General features: G+C 34.5%; 1 long non-coding RNA gene across 1 annotated transcript in view; it reads left to right on the forward strand.

Annotated features, from left to right (window-relative positions):
• The window catches only part of LOC140594221 (uncharacterized), a 35,497-nt gene that overhangs the window by 8,198 nt on the left and 10,505 nt on the right, over nucleotides 1-16,794 (forward strand). Inside the window, exon 2 of the long non-coding RNA XR_011994897.1 lies at nucleotides 10,923-11,084. This is a non-coding gene — a long non-coding RNA (uncharacterized lncRNA). The remainder of the gene's footprint in view (nucleotides 1-10,922; nucleotides 11,085-16,794) is intronic.

The raw sequence follows: 16,794 nt of genomic DNA on the forward strand, positions 1-16,794 counted from the left end.
TGCATGGAGCCTGCTTCTCCCTCTGCCTGTGTCTCTGCCCCTCTCTCTCTGTGTGACTATAATAAATAAATAAAAATTAAAAAAAAAAATAAACCCAGCTACTTTGTTAAAATAAATAAATAAATAAATTCATATTACTAAGTCAAGGAAGCCAATCTAAATAAGCTACATATTGTACAATTCCAACTATATGACATTCTGGAAAAGACAACTGGATATGCTAAGAAAACCAGAGGTTGCCAAAGGTTGGAAGGAATGGAGGAATAAATAGGTAACACTCTGGCTAGGGATGTTGATGGCAGAGGACACTGTATGTGTGTATGTGTATGTGAGAACTTTTGCTATTTTCCTCTTAATTTTGTTGTGAATCTAAACCTATTCTAAAAAATGCAGTCTCTATATATATTCTTCGATAAAGCTAATAATCCTTGTAAGCACAATGAAAAATATCCAAATAAAATGTGACCATATTGATCTCTATATCAAGAAGTAATAATAATGATAATAATAGTTCTAGTAATAATAAAGAACATGTATTCTGACAAATGTGGACCTATTCCAGTAATGTAACTATTTTAACTCTAGGAAATCAATAAATATGATTTACCACATAATGGATTAAGTTAGGAGAAAACTCAAGTAATTTCCTAATAAATGCAGAAAACATACTTGTAAAAAATTCAACATTTAATTATATAAAGATTATTATAAAAATAATAAAGGTAGAAGAGAGCAACTAAAAACCACAATTAAAAATTATTTTACAAAAAAATTATTTTACCTCTTTCAAATAAGCAAGAGTTTAGAAAACTTTCATAATATTAATTGTTGGAAGAAAATGGGGACATTTACAAACTGTTGGTGAGAGAATATGTTGGTTCAACCATTCATTTTATTTTCTTCTAGGAAAATAAAGCTATTGGAAGGAAAATGAGTTATTAGAGGCTACTGGCTTTTGAGATAATTTGTCATGTACTATTGTGGCAATAGCTAACCTTAAAGATCTAATAGCTATGTGAGGACGAGATAGAAGTAAATGATACCAATAGCCTAAATATTCCTGGTGGGAGTATACAAAGAATACTATAGGAACACAAAGAAAAGTAATTAGACCAAGTTGTATAAAAGTCAAAGGTGTTTTAAAAGAAGTAAGCTTTTTAGATCATGCTGGAGATGTTTCCACGCTGGAGACTATATGGTTTGCTTGCTCCAGAGTAAGGGAGCTGATTGAGTAAGGCATGAAGCATTAAAGAGAAAGGCAGTCTGAGGATCAAAGTAGTTCAGAATCACAGGACTAAGTGGGTCTCTATACAAGAGGGAGTAGAAATAAGGGTAGAGAATCAGACAAGTGCTAGATTATAACGGGATTTACTTGTCACAGATTTCATACTAAGGCAATTTAAACAATACTATATTTTTTGTGTTAGTTCCTTATGAAAGGGCAAGGACCATAATCTACAATTTAATAAACCAGATATGATATTAACAGATAATGAATTATCACTGATAAATAATTTACAGTATTTGTAAGTTATTAGTATTTCAATAGCATCCTTCTGAATGAGGTATGTGTGTACACATGTGCATATACATATATATGTGAGTGTATTTTATATATATATATGTTTTCAAGCACAGATAATTCCTTAGATTTCTTCTAACCTTGAGGAGACTAGAAGCTTTCTTCCTCCCTAAAATATAACTGTCCCAGTTTTGGAGAAATAAGCTTTGCTCTAGAAAGTTGCTTTTGGGAGCGAGGTCCTTGACTTAATCAAATTGTATAACTAGAGCCACAGTTACAGTCGGTACTCAGGGAATGTTTATTTACCAAAATATAGTCATCTCCTAACCAGAAAGCACTTCAGATGGATGTGAGTTCTAATCTTAGTATCTCCACCTAAGTCAACCTTAGAGCAATTAGTTTCTCTTTTTGTCTTGCTTTATGTTTTTTTTTTTTTTAAGTATTATCATTCCTACTTCCTAAAAGTGGTGACAGTATTTCCATAAGGACACCATAAAGTGACTAATACAGTACCTGGCATCTAGGAGGCCTTTCATTAATGATCACTATTATTGTCATTGCTCTTCAGAACCCCCACTCCATTGCTCTTGATGATGCCCTAGCTTGTGGAAGTTAAACTCTTTGCAACCACAAATAGAGATACATTTGTCACATCTTGTCAGAAAAGGTTTAATAAAATTCTAGTCAAAGATATAGGATCAGTGTGCTTTGGACTTGATTTTTAATATGCTTCTGCTGTGTCACCTCTAAGGGGCTCATTAGCAATACTGCCTCATCGGTTGCTATAGGCACCAACCTAAGACAGATTATTTTTCATCCTTGTTCCTATTTCATCCTCCCTTTCACTCTTTCCCAGCCTGTATTTGGAAAAGGGCATTTTTCTCTGCTCTTAAAGAATTTTACAGTGCTCCACTACCTCTTTGCCATCACAGGAAAGTGAATAGGCCTTATCATATAGCAATGTAGTGCTACAGTCCAAAAGCTTAAGCTTAATTCACTCATTAGCAAGAAATGCCCTACCTGGAGAAAGATAATGAAGATCTAATGCATATGCTACATAGCTTCCCAATAGAGTATTCCTTTTAAAAAAGAAATAATTAGATGAATAAATTAGATTTTAAGCACTGATCTACCTATATACCCCAAAGAATATGTAATTAGAAATTTAAGCAGTCAGCCAGATATCATTAAGTCATTGGAGACATTTCTATCAGAAGCCAATAGCATTACCAAAATGTTAATTATCTAAAACCATTTTAAAATCCTTAAACATTGTAAAGTGTACATAAGGTTGATTGAATAAGCCAATTTAGATAAATGTGTCAGATAAATAATGCTGTACTTATGGAAAGTGCATGCTATACTTCAGTTATTAGGTTAACTTAGTATTTAAAAACCATGGCAGAGGATGATAGAAATGGTGTAGCAAAGAGTCATTTACCCTCAAGAAAACATCCTTCTCTTAAAAAAAGAACTGATAGTCACCTATTGATGATATTGTGCTAGGTAATATGGGAAAAGAGGCTATAGCCTTTCTCCTTAAAGGCCCTACCTCCAAATGTAGTCACACTGGGGTGAGGGCTTCAACATATAAATTTAGGGGGAGGGGACATAACTCAGTCCACAACATATGGATGTTCAAAATGACCAAATGAGCAGATATAGTTTTAACTCTTATGCTTTTAAGAAATTGACATGTAAGAAAAGATGATTGGAGAGTCATTCATATGATTGAGATTGAAGTATTGTAGAAAAATAAGTCAGCCACATTTGGAACTGGGTATTTTACTTATGGATGATTAGAAATTGTTTGCCAGCTGCTCTCTTTATTTTCATTTTTACTTCTAAAATAATATACTTGTTTTTGTTCTAATATGTCGATAAATCATAGATTAACTCTAAATTCCATGAACCTCTGGGATAGCAACCTGTCTGGATATTGGCACAGATTGGTTGGATGAGTCTATAGGAATCCTATTTACATAAGGAACCAAGGAGTCTCTTGGGGTTGGAGAACACATTCGAAGAGAAGTAGTAATCATGAGCTAATTAAGCTTAATCAGTTTAAAAGGTTTAAAAAGGTCTTATTTTTGCAAGGGAAAGCATATGATAATTCAATCAGAATTATCTATCAGCCTAGCCATACACAACTTAGGTTTGATGTATATGTTACATTGCATGAAAAACCTGAAGGTGCTAGGACAAAAGCAGCACCTCTTTTGTACTCAGAAACTCTATGTTACAAATAATAGGAAAAAGGGCATTTTTGACACTTGACTGAAGACTTGGCTTCATGAGGACTTCAGAGTACTATAATGGCAGTGGCAGTGCCAGTATAGACAGTAGGAATCAGCAGTTGCCTAGAGGAAGTAGAGAACACCATGACTGCATTTGGAAAAGGTGAGTGTATATTCCCAAAAGACAAATTGTTCTCAGTACAGGGAACAGTATCATTTAGGAAATTCTGATACCAGCAAGAGTGACCTCAGAGAAAAAAGGAAGAAAATCACAGTTGCCAGTGGCTAAATGACTTCAGAGTTGGTATAACCAAACGCCACAGTTTGTTGGAGACAGTTCTGATTTAATAGTACCTGACTGACACAGTACTTATTAACGTGCCCCTCTACACTCTCCAAAATTTCCCATTTTGGTGATAATTAATCCTATGAGTGAGGGAAATTTGGAGGAAATTGTAAAATACTTCAGCAAGATAACGGCAAGAGTAAAATGTAAACTGTGATTTCTGAAATTATTGCATTGTATTGCACTATATTTAGTACTATATTTAAGTACTATACTTATACTACTAAAAGATTTAAGGTACTCTCAGCCATGTTAACTGGCTAATTAGTAAGTTCTACTAACAGGAACAGAAAGTTCTATAGTTGCATGATTACTTTGTGTATGTGTCTGGGCCAATATTCTTTCCTTAAGAAACCAGTTCTAAGTCCATTTCTCTTCTTGGACCTACTAAGGAAGCTGCTGGATTTCTCTGGGGGAAAAAAAGTGACAATAATTGCAATTAATTTTGTTCACTGGAAGGAAGAGACCCTCCTTACATTTGCATGGGTTAATTTTGGGCACATCATATAGAAACTTACCAGACTCCAGGAAAAAGGAGGGAGGGTTTCAGATACTCCAGACAGAATGGGAATTAGAAAAGAGTTCCTTTATTACTTAAGATACATGGCAGGAATCTAGGGCCTAATTTTATTTTATTTCTGGGATGAATAAAAGATACAAGTTACACCATGTCTGAAAATCCCCCTTAGTACAAATGAGATTTCAATAGAATCAGAATTATACTTGGCACCTACTTCTATTATTTGGTGTTACACTTTTTGAATAAATTCCAGAGAAATTGAGTCCATGTGCAGTATTAAGTGTTATCAGAGTTTCTAATCCTGGCACTATTGTAATTTGGAGCTGGATAATTCTTTTTTGTAAGGGTTCTCCTATGCATTGTAGGGTTTTTAGGAGCATCCTTGGTCTCTACCCACAAGATTCCAGTAGCACACTCCTTTCAACCCCTTAACAACTCTGGAAATTGCCAAACTTCCCCAGGGTGGGGGAGAATGGAGAGAGGCGAATGTTGCCCCAGGTTGAGATCTACTGGCTTAGACAATAATGTTGTGAATTCTTGAAATGGGACTCCATGTACATGCACTCCTGAAAGTAAAATTTAGAAGTCTCAAACACAACCTCACTTGTGTAGACACAGCCTCACTGTCTGGGCGTAAAGCCAGAATTAAAATTAAGTATCTCCCAATTCCCTAAGACAATCAGGAAACACATTTTTCTACCTCCCTTCCCTCTACCCTGACACCATTTCTTTTGGACAATTAAACTACAGTACTTTTAGGCTCCTGAGAGGAAAGCTGCTGTGTAAATGCAAAGTAATAACGGATAGTGGCCAAGCAAAATAAAAGAAACTATACTAAAAAGTTAACTGTCTAAATTGAGAAATCGATGCTCATTAATGAATATTCATAGACATATTTTCATACTAATATACTGAATTAATACCAGACTCCTGCTAGCAGATTAATTTGAAGCCAAAAGAGACATATATTTTTGAAGCTAGAGACATTGATCTTATAATGATGATCTATAACAATAACTACTTTTCTACAATAGAAGGTGAATGATATTATAATTTTGAAATGATAAATGTGTGTGGCTAGATGCACGTTTATTAATTTGATTTGCTTTAATGGAATTTTTCCCCTACGGATCCTAGTAATAGGCAGAAAACTTATAATACATTTTTAAAAATGGTGTTCTTATGATTACTTTTATCACAGGAAACACAATCACTGACTATACTTCAGCATCATCATAAATACTCATATGCTAATATATTGTTGCCCAGTGGGTATTTGAAACTTTGGTGATGAAATGCACATTGTTGAAAGGAAGTTTCATTAATTCCAAGGAAAAAGAAAAATGTGGTATGTCTCCCCTGAAAAGACTAATCTTATTTAATTAGTTGTTCAGTTGTAAGCTTGATTTCACTGTGAAAGGTAATGGGATAAGTAGTTGATCATATCATAAACATATCTAATCATTTATTTGATAATCTAGCTGAGTTGACTAGCTGTTTTAAGGCTAATGCCTTAATCCCAATAAAATGTAATAATAAACAACATTAATTTGGAAGAGAAGGCTAAGTGAGCTCACATGTATTTAAATTTCTCTTGTGACCACTAGCCTCTGTCTCCCCACTACTCATACATTCTTTGTCCCAGTCACTAAACCAGTCTGATTTGATCCCATTCTGGTTTCTTCCTCACTTACCCATCTTTCAGCTTGGAAGACCTTATCCTATCTTCAACAGCCTTTTACTCATGTAACAGCCTTTACAAGGTGTACAGTGTCTAACCATATTAGATGGTTTATATATTTTTATTTGATTGCAAACCACTCCTACACAACTTCTGAAAATGAGAATTAGTATGATATTTTCCAAGTAAAAAATTTTCAATTGTTGCTAACTAAAAGATTGTACAAATTATAGCCAACAAAATAACAAAGACCTTCATTACTTATTTTACTGGTGACACATTGATTTTTCTAATAGATTCGAGAGCTGCCACTAATGACCTTTGGGATAGTTCTATTTATCCTTTACACAATTTTATATTTCACCCTCACTTATTTGCAAGACAGGGTTATAATCCAGATATGCCGGATCCTAGGAGCTAAGTTTTATAAAATAGACTCACATAATTAGAGTTTTGTGTCTTTTTAATCAATGTGAACATCTTATTACTAAGGCATAACGTCTTTTAGAAATATATTGTAAAATGAGTCAATATAGAACTAAATATTCAGAAAGTTATCTTTTGATGGTAATAGCCTGCATAGCCCCTGTATGCCAAAGGTCATTATGTAATTAATGACATTTTTCTTTTTTTCTTTTTCTTTTTTCTCTCCCTCTCTTGATTATTATTTCTGTATCAAGTTCATCAAACGGACAAAACTTTACTCTCTTCTACATACACTTTTTGGAGACACATAAGAATATAGACTATTCACTGGAAGGAGGTGAAACACCCAGCTCTAAGATATACCTAAATATTTTTATCGGAAGAGAAAATATTAATAAGACTTTTTCTCCAACTCAGAGTTGGAGAACTCAGAGTATTACTCAAAGCATGGCCCACCAGACCACATTTATCAGAATCACATGGTGTAATCATCACAATTGGTATGTTTTTAAATCTCATCAAGAATCAGAATCACTTGAAGGATAGACATTTAAAATTGGTTTCTCAGATGAATTCTTTGCGCACCAAATTTGGAAGATCACTAAGAAAAGCTACAACATTCTGTTGGATAAAAAGCATTTCGAAATGAAAATGTGTTTTTGAGATGGGAAATATGAGCCTAACATCGTATTTAAAAATACATGTATATTCTTCTAAAATAGTGTATTTTTTTGACTTGCACATTGTAGCCCTGTGAATCATGGGCAAAAAAGCCCACAAAACTTTCAGGATAGTATGTCAGAATTAGGAAAAAGCTGGCAGAGTTACAATCATGACAGTGCATAGACTGTCAGCGTTGTCACAGTACAGACATCTTCTGTCTTGATTCAAAAAAATCAAAAACAATTTCATGAGCTAGGCGATGCAAATATTTTTATTCCCTTTTTTTCAGGTAAGGCAACACTGGTACTAAGAGTTAGTTAATTATATACCCATTTCCCAACTTAATGTCCACACCTAATACACACTGGATATTTTTATCTCTACTGTTTGCTTCTGTGCCATTTAAATGGAAAGCTGAGTAGGAAGCATGCTTCTCTTCTCTTCCTTCTTATCTTTCTCTCTTTCCTTTTCTTTCTTTCTTTCTTTCTTTCTTTCTTTCTTTCTTTCTTCTTTCTTTCTTTCTCTTTCTTTCTTTCTTTCTTTCTTTCTTTCTTTCTTTCTTTCTTTCTTCCTTTCTTTTTTTCTTTCTTTCTTTTTCTTCTTTCTTCTTTCTTTCTATATAAATACTTCCCTCTACCCCTCATTGCCTTGTAAAAAGAATAAGGTTTCTACTTCCACAAAATAATCGCAGTACTTATAAACACTACTACATTTAAAAAAAAAACCTTCAGGATTATAAGATAGGAAGACAAAAGAGAATATATTAACGCCTGAAGGAAGCCAGAAATATTTTTCTTAAATTATAGGCTTAGTAAAAAAGTTTTTCTGTTCCTAAAACTAAAACTTTGTTCCAAGGTGCTATTAATTTTAAACTTATCTGAGCCTTTTAAACATATAAATCCATCCAATTAAAAAGGAACCTCGTTTTATTGTTTCTTTATTTTTCTTTTGCCTTTAATAATTGATCTCACAAGCACAACTATACATTCAAAATTATGCTTGTTTTATTTTATACAAAATTTCTAGGTGTATTATCATAGGAGCACTTATGAAAATATACAGGGTACCAGTTTGGAAAAAAAAAGTAGGTGATAGAAGAGTTTCTTCACCTTATAATTAAAAATATATATATTAAATTGGTTGTTTCAAAACATTTTACATTAAGGTGTTAATTTGGCCTTAATCCCTGTTTGATCTTCATTTACAACCAATTCTTGAGTAGGATAGTAAAGAGGCAGAGTCATTAATTATCTCAGAAATCCAGAAATTAAAAGGTCTCCCAGTCAGTAACTGTGCCTCTGAGATCTGCATGAAACTGTACAGTGTAGGCATTTACTAGGGCAGGAAGGCTAATATTTAGCTTCAGTTGCCAGTGAACACTGGCTATCTTAGTGCCTAAGGAAATCACACATTTGTTTATTTCTCTGGATGAGGAGCAATTATCTTGGGATATACATTTTGGAGAATGAGAGTAGGAAAAATTCTGCTTTTGCTGCTGGTACAATATAAAAAAAAATACCACCTTCAGCCCACAGAGCAATAAAGCATAATGATGGATTCTCTAAAATATGCTCTGGACAAGGGGAAATTTCTCTAGAAATTCTCTAGAAAAGGGGAATGCAAGGAAAATAGTAGGTGTTGGTGAAGATTTGTTCATTTATTTTTATGTTTAAATGATTTACTTAGTATTTCATATTGATAGGTACAGAGTGCTCAGATTCTTAAATGTGTTAAACTTCTTGAAGTATAATTATATAACAAAACTCCATAGATTTAAAATGTGTAATTTTATGAGTCTTGACATGTACATACACTAAAACCATCACTGTAATTAGAATAATGTATGCATATCACCCCCAGTGATTTTTCTTGCATGTTTTGTTAGCTCATTATCATTGTTAGCTTGTTGTTTGTCCCTACAGATTCATTCTTCCTTTGTTCAGGGAGAAGTGATGTATATAGTAAAATAATTTCTTGACTTGTTTTATATGTATTGGTGGGAGATCAAACTAGAGGTAGATCTAATATAGATTTTAAAATAGCCAAAATAGAAAGTTACTATTTCTTGGAGGAGAGAGATTATACAATGAAAGTTTATAGGACCTTGCCAATCTGTGTTGGCAAAAGCCTGAGCAGCACGAGCGGGCTAAGCTGTAAGAGTGGTAGAGCAAAGGGATAGCATGAAGGTCTTAATTGGACTGAATTCACTGACATGAATGCACTTACTAAGAATTTGAGATTTAAAGGATTATCTAGATCACCTACAAGTGGTGTTGATATTCTGGATCCTCTATCAGATCAATGAAGTCAAATGCTAGGACTTTGTTGGTAGATGTTGAGAAAAGCAGGGAGAAGTCAGGAGGCATAAGGAAGCAGCAATGGTTAAAATGGATCTGTGGTACGCAATCTTCTCAGCCATCCTTAACTATGTTTGCTGGGAGAGACAGGAGTTCACTCCCTTCATCAAAACATTCAAAATACATTGGCTTGGGAGACACCAGCAAAACTTGAAGATCTCCACATGGTCTGCCTCTCAGTGCAGGGGATGATGGGAGGAGATGGTGAAAAGTGAGTAGATGCCTTAACCAGCAGAGACAGAGTACATGTAATTCACACAGTAATCCACAGAGACAAGATGGTAATTAGAGAATGTGGCTCTCAGGAATATGCGGTAATGGATAGTTGATCAGGTGTGCCTAGAAATTAAATTGTTAGGCAGTCTACTGAGGGAAAATAAAATCTGTATTTAGTAGTTGCTGCAATAAAGAGTCATGGTCTTCTCTCTCTAGCTACAAGACTTAGGCTTAAATGTCGGACTCTAAGTCCCTAGGCTGAGGGAGAGATTGCAAGCCCTAGAGCCCACTGGAGAACAACCCTGCAAGAGTCTCAGATGTGTGCCCTGCATCTTCTCCCCTCAGTCTCAACTTTCCCCTAAGGTCTCCAAGGCTGCAGACATTTATCAGTGTGACCATACTCTAGAAAAAGGAAAATACTATGATTTCTAAGGACTTTAATATAAGGCCTCTGAAGATGTGCTACTTCCCAAGGACCAGAAATACCTGTGGCCCACCCATTAGTTAGTGTGTAGGAGCTTTAGAGATCTGGGGATAGAAAATGCTTTGGTACACATTTAACAGTTTGCTCACTGGGACCACAGATTCATCCTGTACTTATATCCCTGATTCCAATTCCAGAATATAGAATGTAGATAAATATATATATTTATTAGTACCTGGTGGAATTCCCACTTTGATTTTGTGAATGTAGGAGTGAAGATTGGGGAAGGTAGGATCAACTAGCTATCTATGGAACTAGGATATACCACACTCATGGAGAAGATTGGAGAGGCAAGTAATTTCATGAAGTCCTGGATGGTGGCAGGGCTACAATTCCAGTCACTGCTCATTTTACTAGCCTCGTTGGCTTCTGTGAAAGCCAGATGGATCATGGAGAACGAGATTTTCACAAACTTCATCAGATAAAGATGGCAACTGCAGATTTGATTCTGTATATGGTTTTTCTACTAGACAAACCCATCAGTTACCTGATCCCCCAGAGAATCAAATCTAGTCATTTCACCCACTGGGAAGGAGCATGAAAATGGGGTACAACCAACGCCTTATGTCTGAGAGTGAAGAGATGATTTTAGAAAATCCACCAGCACCCCAAGGCCCCACACTAAGCCTGAGGTAAGTAACAGCAGCCAGCCCACTCTGAAGTAATCTGAAATCAGCGCAACTGACTAGAGGGTTTCAGCTTCCCATATTACTCACCTGGCAGGAGAGGCGCACCCACTTCTGGACATAAATTCTAGTTACCTCTGTTTCTGTTGTCTTCTCTATAATTTTACATCAATTAATTTTGACATTTAAATGACATGGATAAATTTCTTGAAGAAAAAAAAGATCTGACTACATTGATGATTATTGAACTTTCCATACTCAAATGTCCAAAAGATTTCTATCTCTCCCCTCTCTCTCATCTTAGCAAGACAACTTACTTTATTTGTATACCTGGAATAGTCTAATTTTTATAGTAACTTTAATATTCTCTTTCAAGCATCGAAGTATTCTGCTACTATCCCTTATTCCAGATTATTTCCAATTTCTTTTTTCTTTTTAAAATATTTTATTTATTTATTCATGAGAGTCATAGGGAAAGAGAGAAAGGGAGAGACACAGGCAGAGGGAGAAGCAAGCTCCACGCAGGGAGCCCAACATTGGACTCTATCCCAGGTCTCCAGGATCAGGCCCTGGGCTGAAGGCGGCGCTAAACTGCTGAGCCACCCGGGCTGCCCCTGATTATTTCCAATTTCATAGAGGGAAGATTCTGCTTTCTGGGCTAAGATACAAGTAACATTGCTAAAAATTAGAGGACTCATAAATTCTAACATTTCTTCCAGGAAAGACACATGTGGCATATATGGCTTATTGTTCAGAAACATTACTTTTCTTTCTGGTTGCCTTGCATTGGATATAAGTGTGTCCAAACAAGTGTGTCCTATAGAATAAAGATTTATTAATTTCCACTATATACTGAGCAAGCAAGGGGTAACTCCATGTAAATCGGAGATGGACATCCAGGGATAAACTGATGGCCAAACTTTCGATGTTTAGGCTTCAGAGCCCCTCACTTTCTGTAGACTCCCTCCAAGAGAGGCTCCATCAATATCTGATGTAATCATACATTTTTGTAAAATTTTCAAAAGTATTTTGTAGTCTACTTTTTAATGACAACTCTTCTTCCCAATGTTACAGAGACTTTAGCTATCCTCAGCTTGTATATTCCTGTGGACACACTCGATGAAATTGTTAATTAACATAATCACTTTCAATTATTCTAGAAGAAGGCATATGAGCTTTATATCCTTATCAGATTTGAATTCCTATCTTTTTGCAGCTTTGCAGGGCTTCCTCTGCAATCATAGACTTTTTGAAAAAGCAAAAATAATGGAAAAAAGTGGGTTTTGTACTTGTCATTCAGAATATACTTTGGATATCAACCGTCAAAAACTTTTGCCATTTATCTTCACTTCCAATGGTGGGCTTCTCTTTCTATGGAGGAGTCTTGTGTAGCAGCAGCTGTAAGGCAGCCTGGACATATTTTGTACGTAAACTAATGGTGGGTAAACATAATTCTCAGGGCCAGCAAGGAGTCATAACTGTCTCTTCTAGTTTTGCCAGTAAAGGTAGTTTACTTATGGAAATTTGCTAGAAATGTTTGGATTTCTGTATGAGAATAGTAATAAAGGGGGACATATACAGCCAAACTCATGTTAAGAGAGATTAGGCAGAAAAAGATACTGAATCAATGGTAAGCTGAATAAGTCAATACCACATGGACACTGAGGATTCTCTTGTCTCCCCTGGAGTCTCTTTGGGCTATGGCATTGAATAGAGTCATAACTATGCCTTCATATTTATATTGTGACATTTATGTACAGATTCCCAGCTTTGTGACAGTATCTGTCTTTTCCTGCCACCTCAGTCATAATAATCCCCAAAATGTAAGAAGCCATGAACAAACAGAATTGATATCACAAGGCTCTCTAGGTTATCAGCCATTCATCAGAGGTTAGGATCCAAAATATAGTTAATACAATAAATCAGACTCTGAAAATAGCTTTGCAAGACTGGAGCCTTGAAACTGATTGGTCACTATCACTAAGGCTTTAAGCAGCTGTGTTAAACAGATTAAGTCCCCAAGGATATCCATGTCCTAATATCCAGAACCTGTGAATATATTACTTCACACGATTAAAGGGGCTTTATAAATGTGATTAAATTAAGGTATCTTGAGATGGAAAGATATAGTGGAAGAAGCTATATTATATCATATCCAGGTAGGCCCAATGTAATCACAGAGATCTTAGAAGAGGAGGGCAGGAGGTTCAAAGTCAGAGAAGGAGATGTGACAACAGAAGCAGAGGCTGGGATGATACAACTGCTGAAAGAGTTCCAAGAGCCAAGGAGCTGGCAATCTCTAAAAACTGGTAAAGGAGACAAAATTCATTTCTCTCTAGAGCCTCCAGAAAGAATGTGCTCTGATAACACTTTGATATTAGCACCATTTCATTCATTTAGGACTCCTGACCCCCAGAGCTATAGGCCAAATTTGTGTTGTTTTAAGACATAAGTTTATGGTTGTCTGTTACAGCTGTAATCAGACAATAATATAGTGGTTGTACAACCTGCAATTACCATTGGCATAAGCAGTAGGTGTTCAAACTCACACTTTATAGGTGTTATATCCCATTCATTTACATATTTTTCTTTTATTTTTTAAAGAATTATAGCTAATAATTGAATGTTATTGAATATAACTAATGAGAAACAAAATTAAGTGATAATAATATGACATGCTTAGAAACATTGAAAGGCATTTTGTTAATTTTTAAAGTAATAATAGAATTGAACAATATATGTGTATATAATTCATACTGTATGGAACTTAATATTAAACAAAAAGACAAATGTGATCCCACAATATATTAACTTTTATACTAAAATAGAAAATAATATATTATTATGTCATTGACCCATTTTTATGCTTAATAAAAATGTAAACAAAAAATTCATTCTAAAAGTTAAATGGTTGAAAGAAAACGAGTGAAGTAAAAACTCATCAATAGAAATGTTTTTAAATATCAAAATTATTTTTACACACATATATACACATACATATACATACATGTAAATATCACACACACACACACACACACACACGTAACTTTAGAACTAGTACAAAAACCAAAAGGGGGGAAAAGCAAAAACAAAACTATAGAAGCTTCCACATTGATGGAAATCCCAATTTCTATTAACACAACAATGTATTTCAGTGGAATTTTGAGCAAAGTTCTATTTGTTGAGCTTTGATTCCTGTTGCCTTAAGACATTTGACAAGGAAGAAAAATATATTTGAAAAGGTCAGGAAAAATTACATTTAACCTTCAGATTAAAAAATGCGATGAAATAATTCACGTTGATCTAGTATTGGTACAATGATATGATACTTTTCTGAAGAAGTAGAAATATCAGCGAGCATAGTAAATAAACTTCCTGAACAGATTCAGAAATTCTCTATCAAAAAACCTTCGCAGATGTGCTGTTTAAAATGATGCACATTTTTATAAGCAGACAGCTTAAAGTCAGGCATGATGTAAGAATTAATTCTTTTATTCTTAAATGATTTTTAATCAGTCCATAACATCAGCTTAATTGGCCTCTTCTTTATTGAATCTGTAAGATTTGCCATCTTTTCTAAATCCTCAGAGTCAAATATCAAGACTAAATTTAGCTAATCCAACTATGTGGCATCTTTTAATTATGCCAACACCCTCCAAAATTATTTTCTTCTGCTATTAATTCAAATTACTGGGCTCCACATCATCGACTTTGTTCAATGTTTCAATTATTTACGTTGTTTACTCAATTCCAACCTTGCTTACAATACTCAGTGGGTCATAGGCTTCTTTCCCATTTTTATCATGCATTTCAAACTATTCTTGATAGCCCATTAAGAATAGCATTTTAAAAACATCCCAGACTTGACTGCCCACTACATTAATTCTAATTAAGCACATTGTCTTTCAGCCTGATTTGTTTTATATTCTTTGATATTATGGGAAGCCATTTGGAAATTCTCAACATCTAACCTGATAATCCTGATTACTATATGTAATGGATTTCCCTCTCATGGACAACAGATGGGATAAGCAGATTGTGCCTATTAAGTATTGTACTTAAGCAAAGTTTCCAGTTCTAGAGATCGGTATACACCTACAAGCGGTATCTACAAATCCAACGCTTAAATACTTCTGCTTAGAAGCCATATGTTTTTTTTTTTCTATTTTATTTTCATAAATAGCAAAGGATTTATCAACGCATCAAATAATATAAGAAGTGTAATGGAAGCTTACTACAGGGTCACTATTTCTACCATGAAAAAAGTCATTGAAAACAGCGTTTCTTTTTTCTCACTCACTGCATCTCCCAGTCACCATCCTCCACACGCAATCACACAAACATCTTTCAGACCATGTTTCCTAGGGATAACATACATGTTCTGTTTTTTTTCTCATATTTCTTAAAGCACCTAACTTAGGACCCTTCACACACTAGGTACTCAGTAAATATTTTCTTTGAAATGCCTTTTAAAGACAAATATTAAGACAATGAAGTAATAAGAATGATTTTTAGATTCTAATCCCACATTTGAATTACAAAAGTAACCCATGCCTATTATTAAAAAAAAGTAAACGTAAAAAAAATCAAAAAGTAAAATAATTCATTCTTACAACAGCAAAATATTTTACAAGCTAATTCCAAAAGAAAATCCTCAGATAATTTTTCAGATCATGGCAAATTTTAAAAAGTATAAATCATTATAAGAATGTGTCAGTAAATTTAATTGATGTCAGAAAAGTTTAATGTAGTGGTGACTGTGGATCAGGAATCCTTCTTTTCAATGCTGATACAAAAAGGAATGAGCAGAAAAAAAAAGGAATGAGAGCCTGTCTATAATGGAGAGCCTCACAAACATGGCAGCTGGGTCAGACTCGGTGATAAATGGTGTTGTAGACAGATACACCCAGTGCTATGGTAAGCACAGCTAAATAAGCCAGTATACACAGCTGTTTCACTGCTTTGTTTAGTGTAAGCATTTGTATTTTTAGTCCCTCATTTTCAGAAATAAACCCACAATCTACTCTGAATTTCTCTAAATATTTATCTGAAATTGGAACTACCACCCAAGGGATCATATCATTCTCCTAGTCTCGTTGCTTCATCCTCTGACCCCCGCCCTCCACCAGCTTGTGAGGAAAGAACTACTCAAACATGAAACACAAGGTTTTTCTAAGACCTTTATTAACTCTATAAGAAAAACATGGTAACTGACTGATCAGTAAGATTTAACAGACAGGAGGACATCTTATAATGGTAATACTACATACCTTAGTGACATAACTTAAAAAAAAAAAAGTAAAAAAATACACCAAAAAACCCCCCACAAAAGACTCAGAACAAAAAATAAAACAAAAAAAATTAATGCTTATGGAAAATACTACAGATTAAAACCAATTATAAATGCAAAGGAACATGCCTCACTTTAGCATCCTCAAGCATTCCATTTACTAGATGCTATGTAGTATAAACTAATTATGAAATACTCTTGAGTAAGGTTGACATTTAAATAATAGAATATTCTAGGGTTAGTCTTGCTTTGAATAGATGCAAGATAACGGATACATTTGTTTTATTCAGAGTTGAACTGGCTTATTAGAGTCTTACAAGAATAAGACTATTCCATATAAAGGCTAATCAAAATGACCAAGAAAGTAATAACTATTTATTGATAATTAAGATTGATTCAATTATTCATTCAACAAGTAGTTACTGA

Source organism: Vulpes vulpes, chromosome 10 (genome assembly GCF_048418805.1).
Source record: "Vulpes vulpes isolate BD-2025 chromosome 10, VulVul3, whole genome shotgun sequence".
NCBI lineage: Eukaryota > Metazoa > Chordata > Mammalia > Carnivora > Canidae > Vulpes > Vulpes vulpes.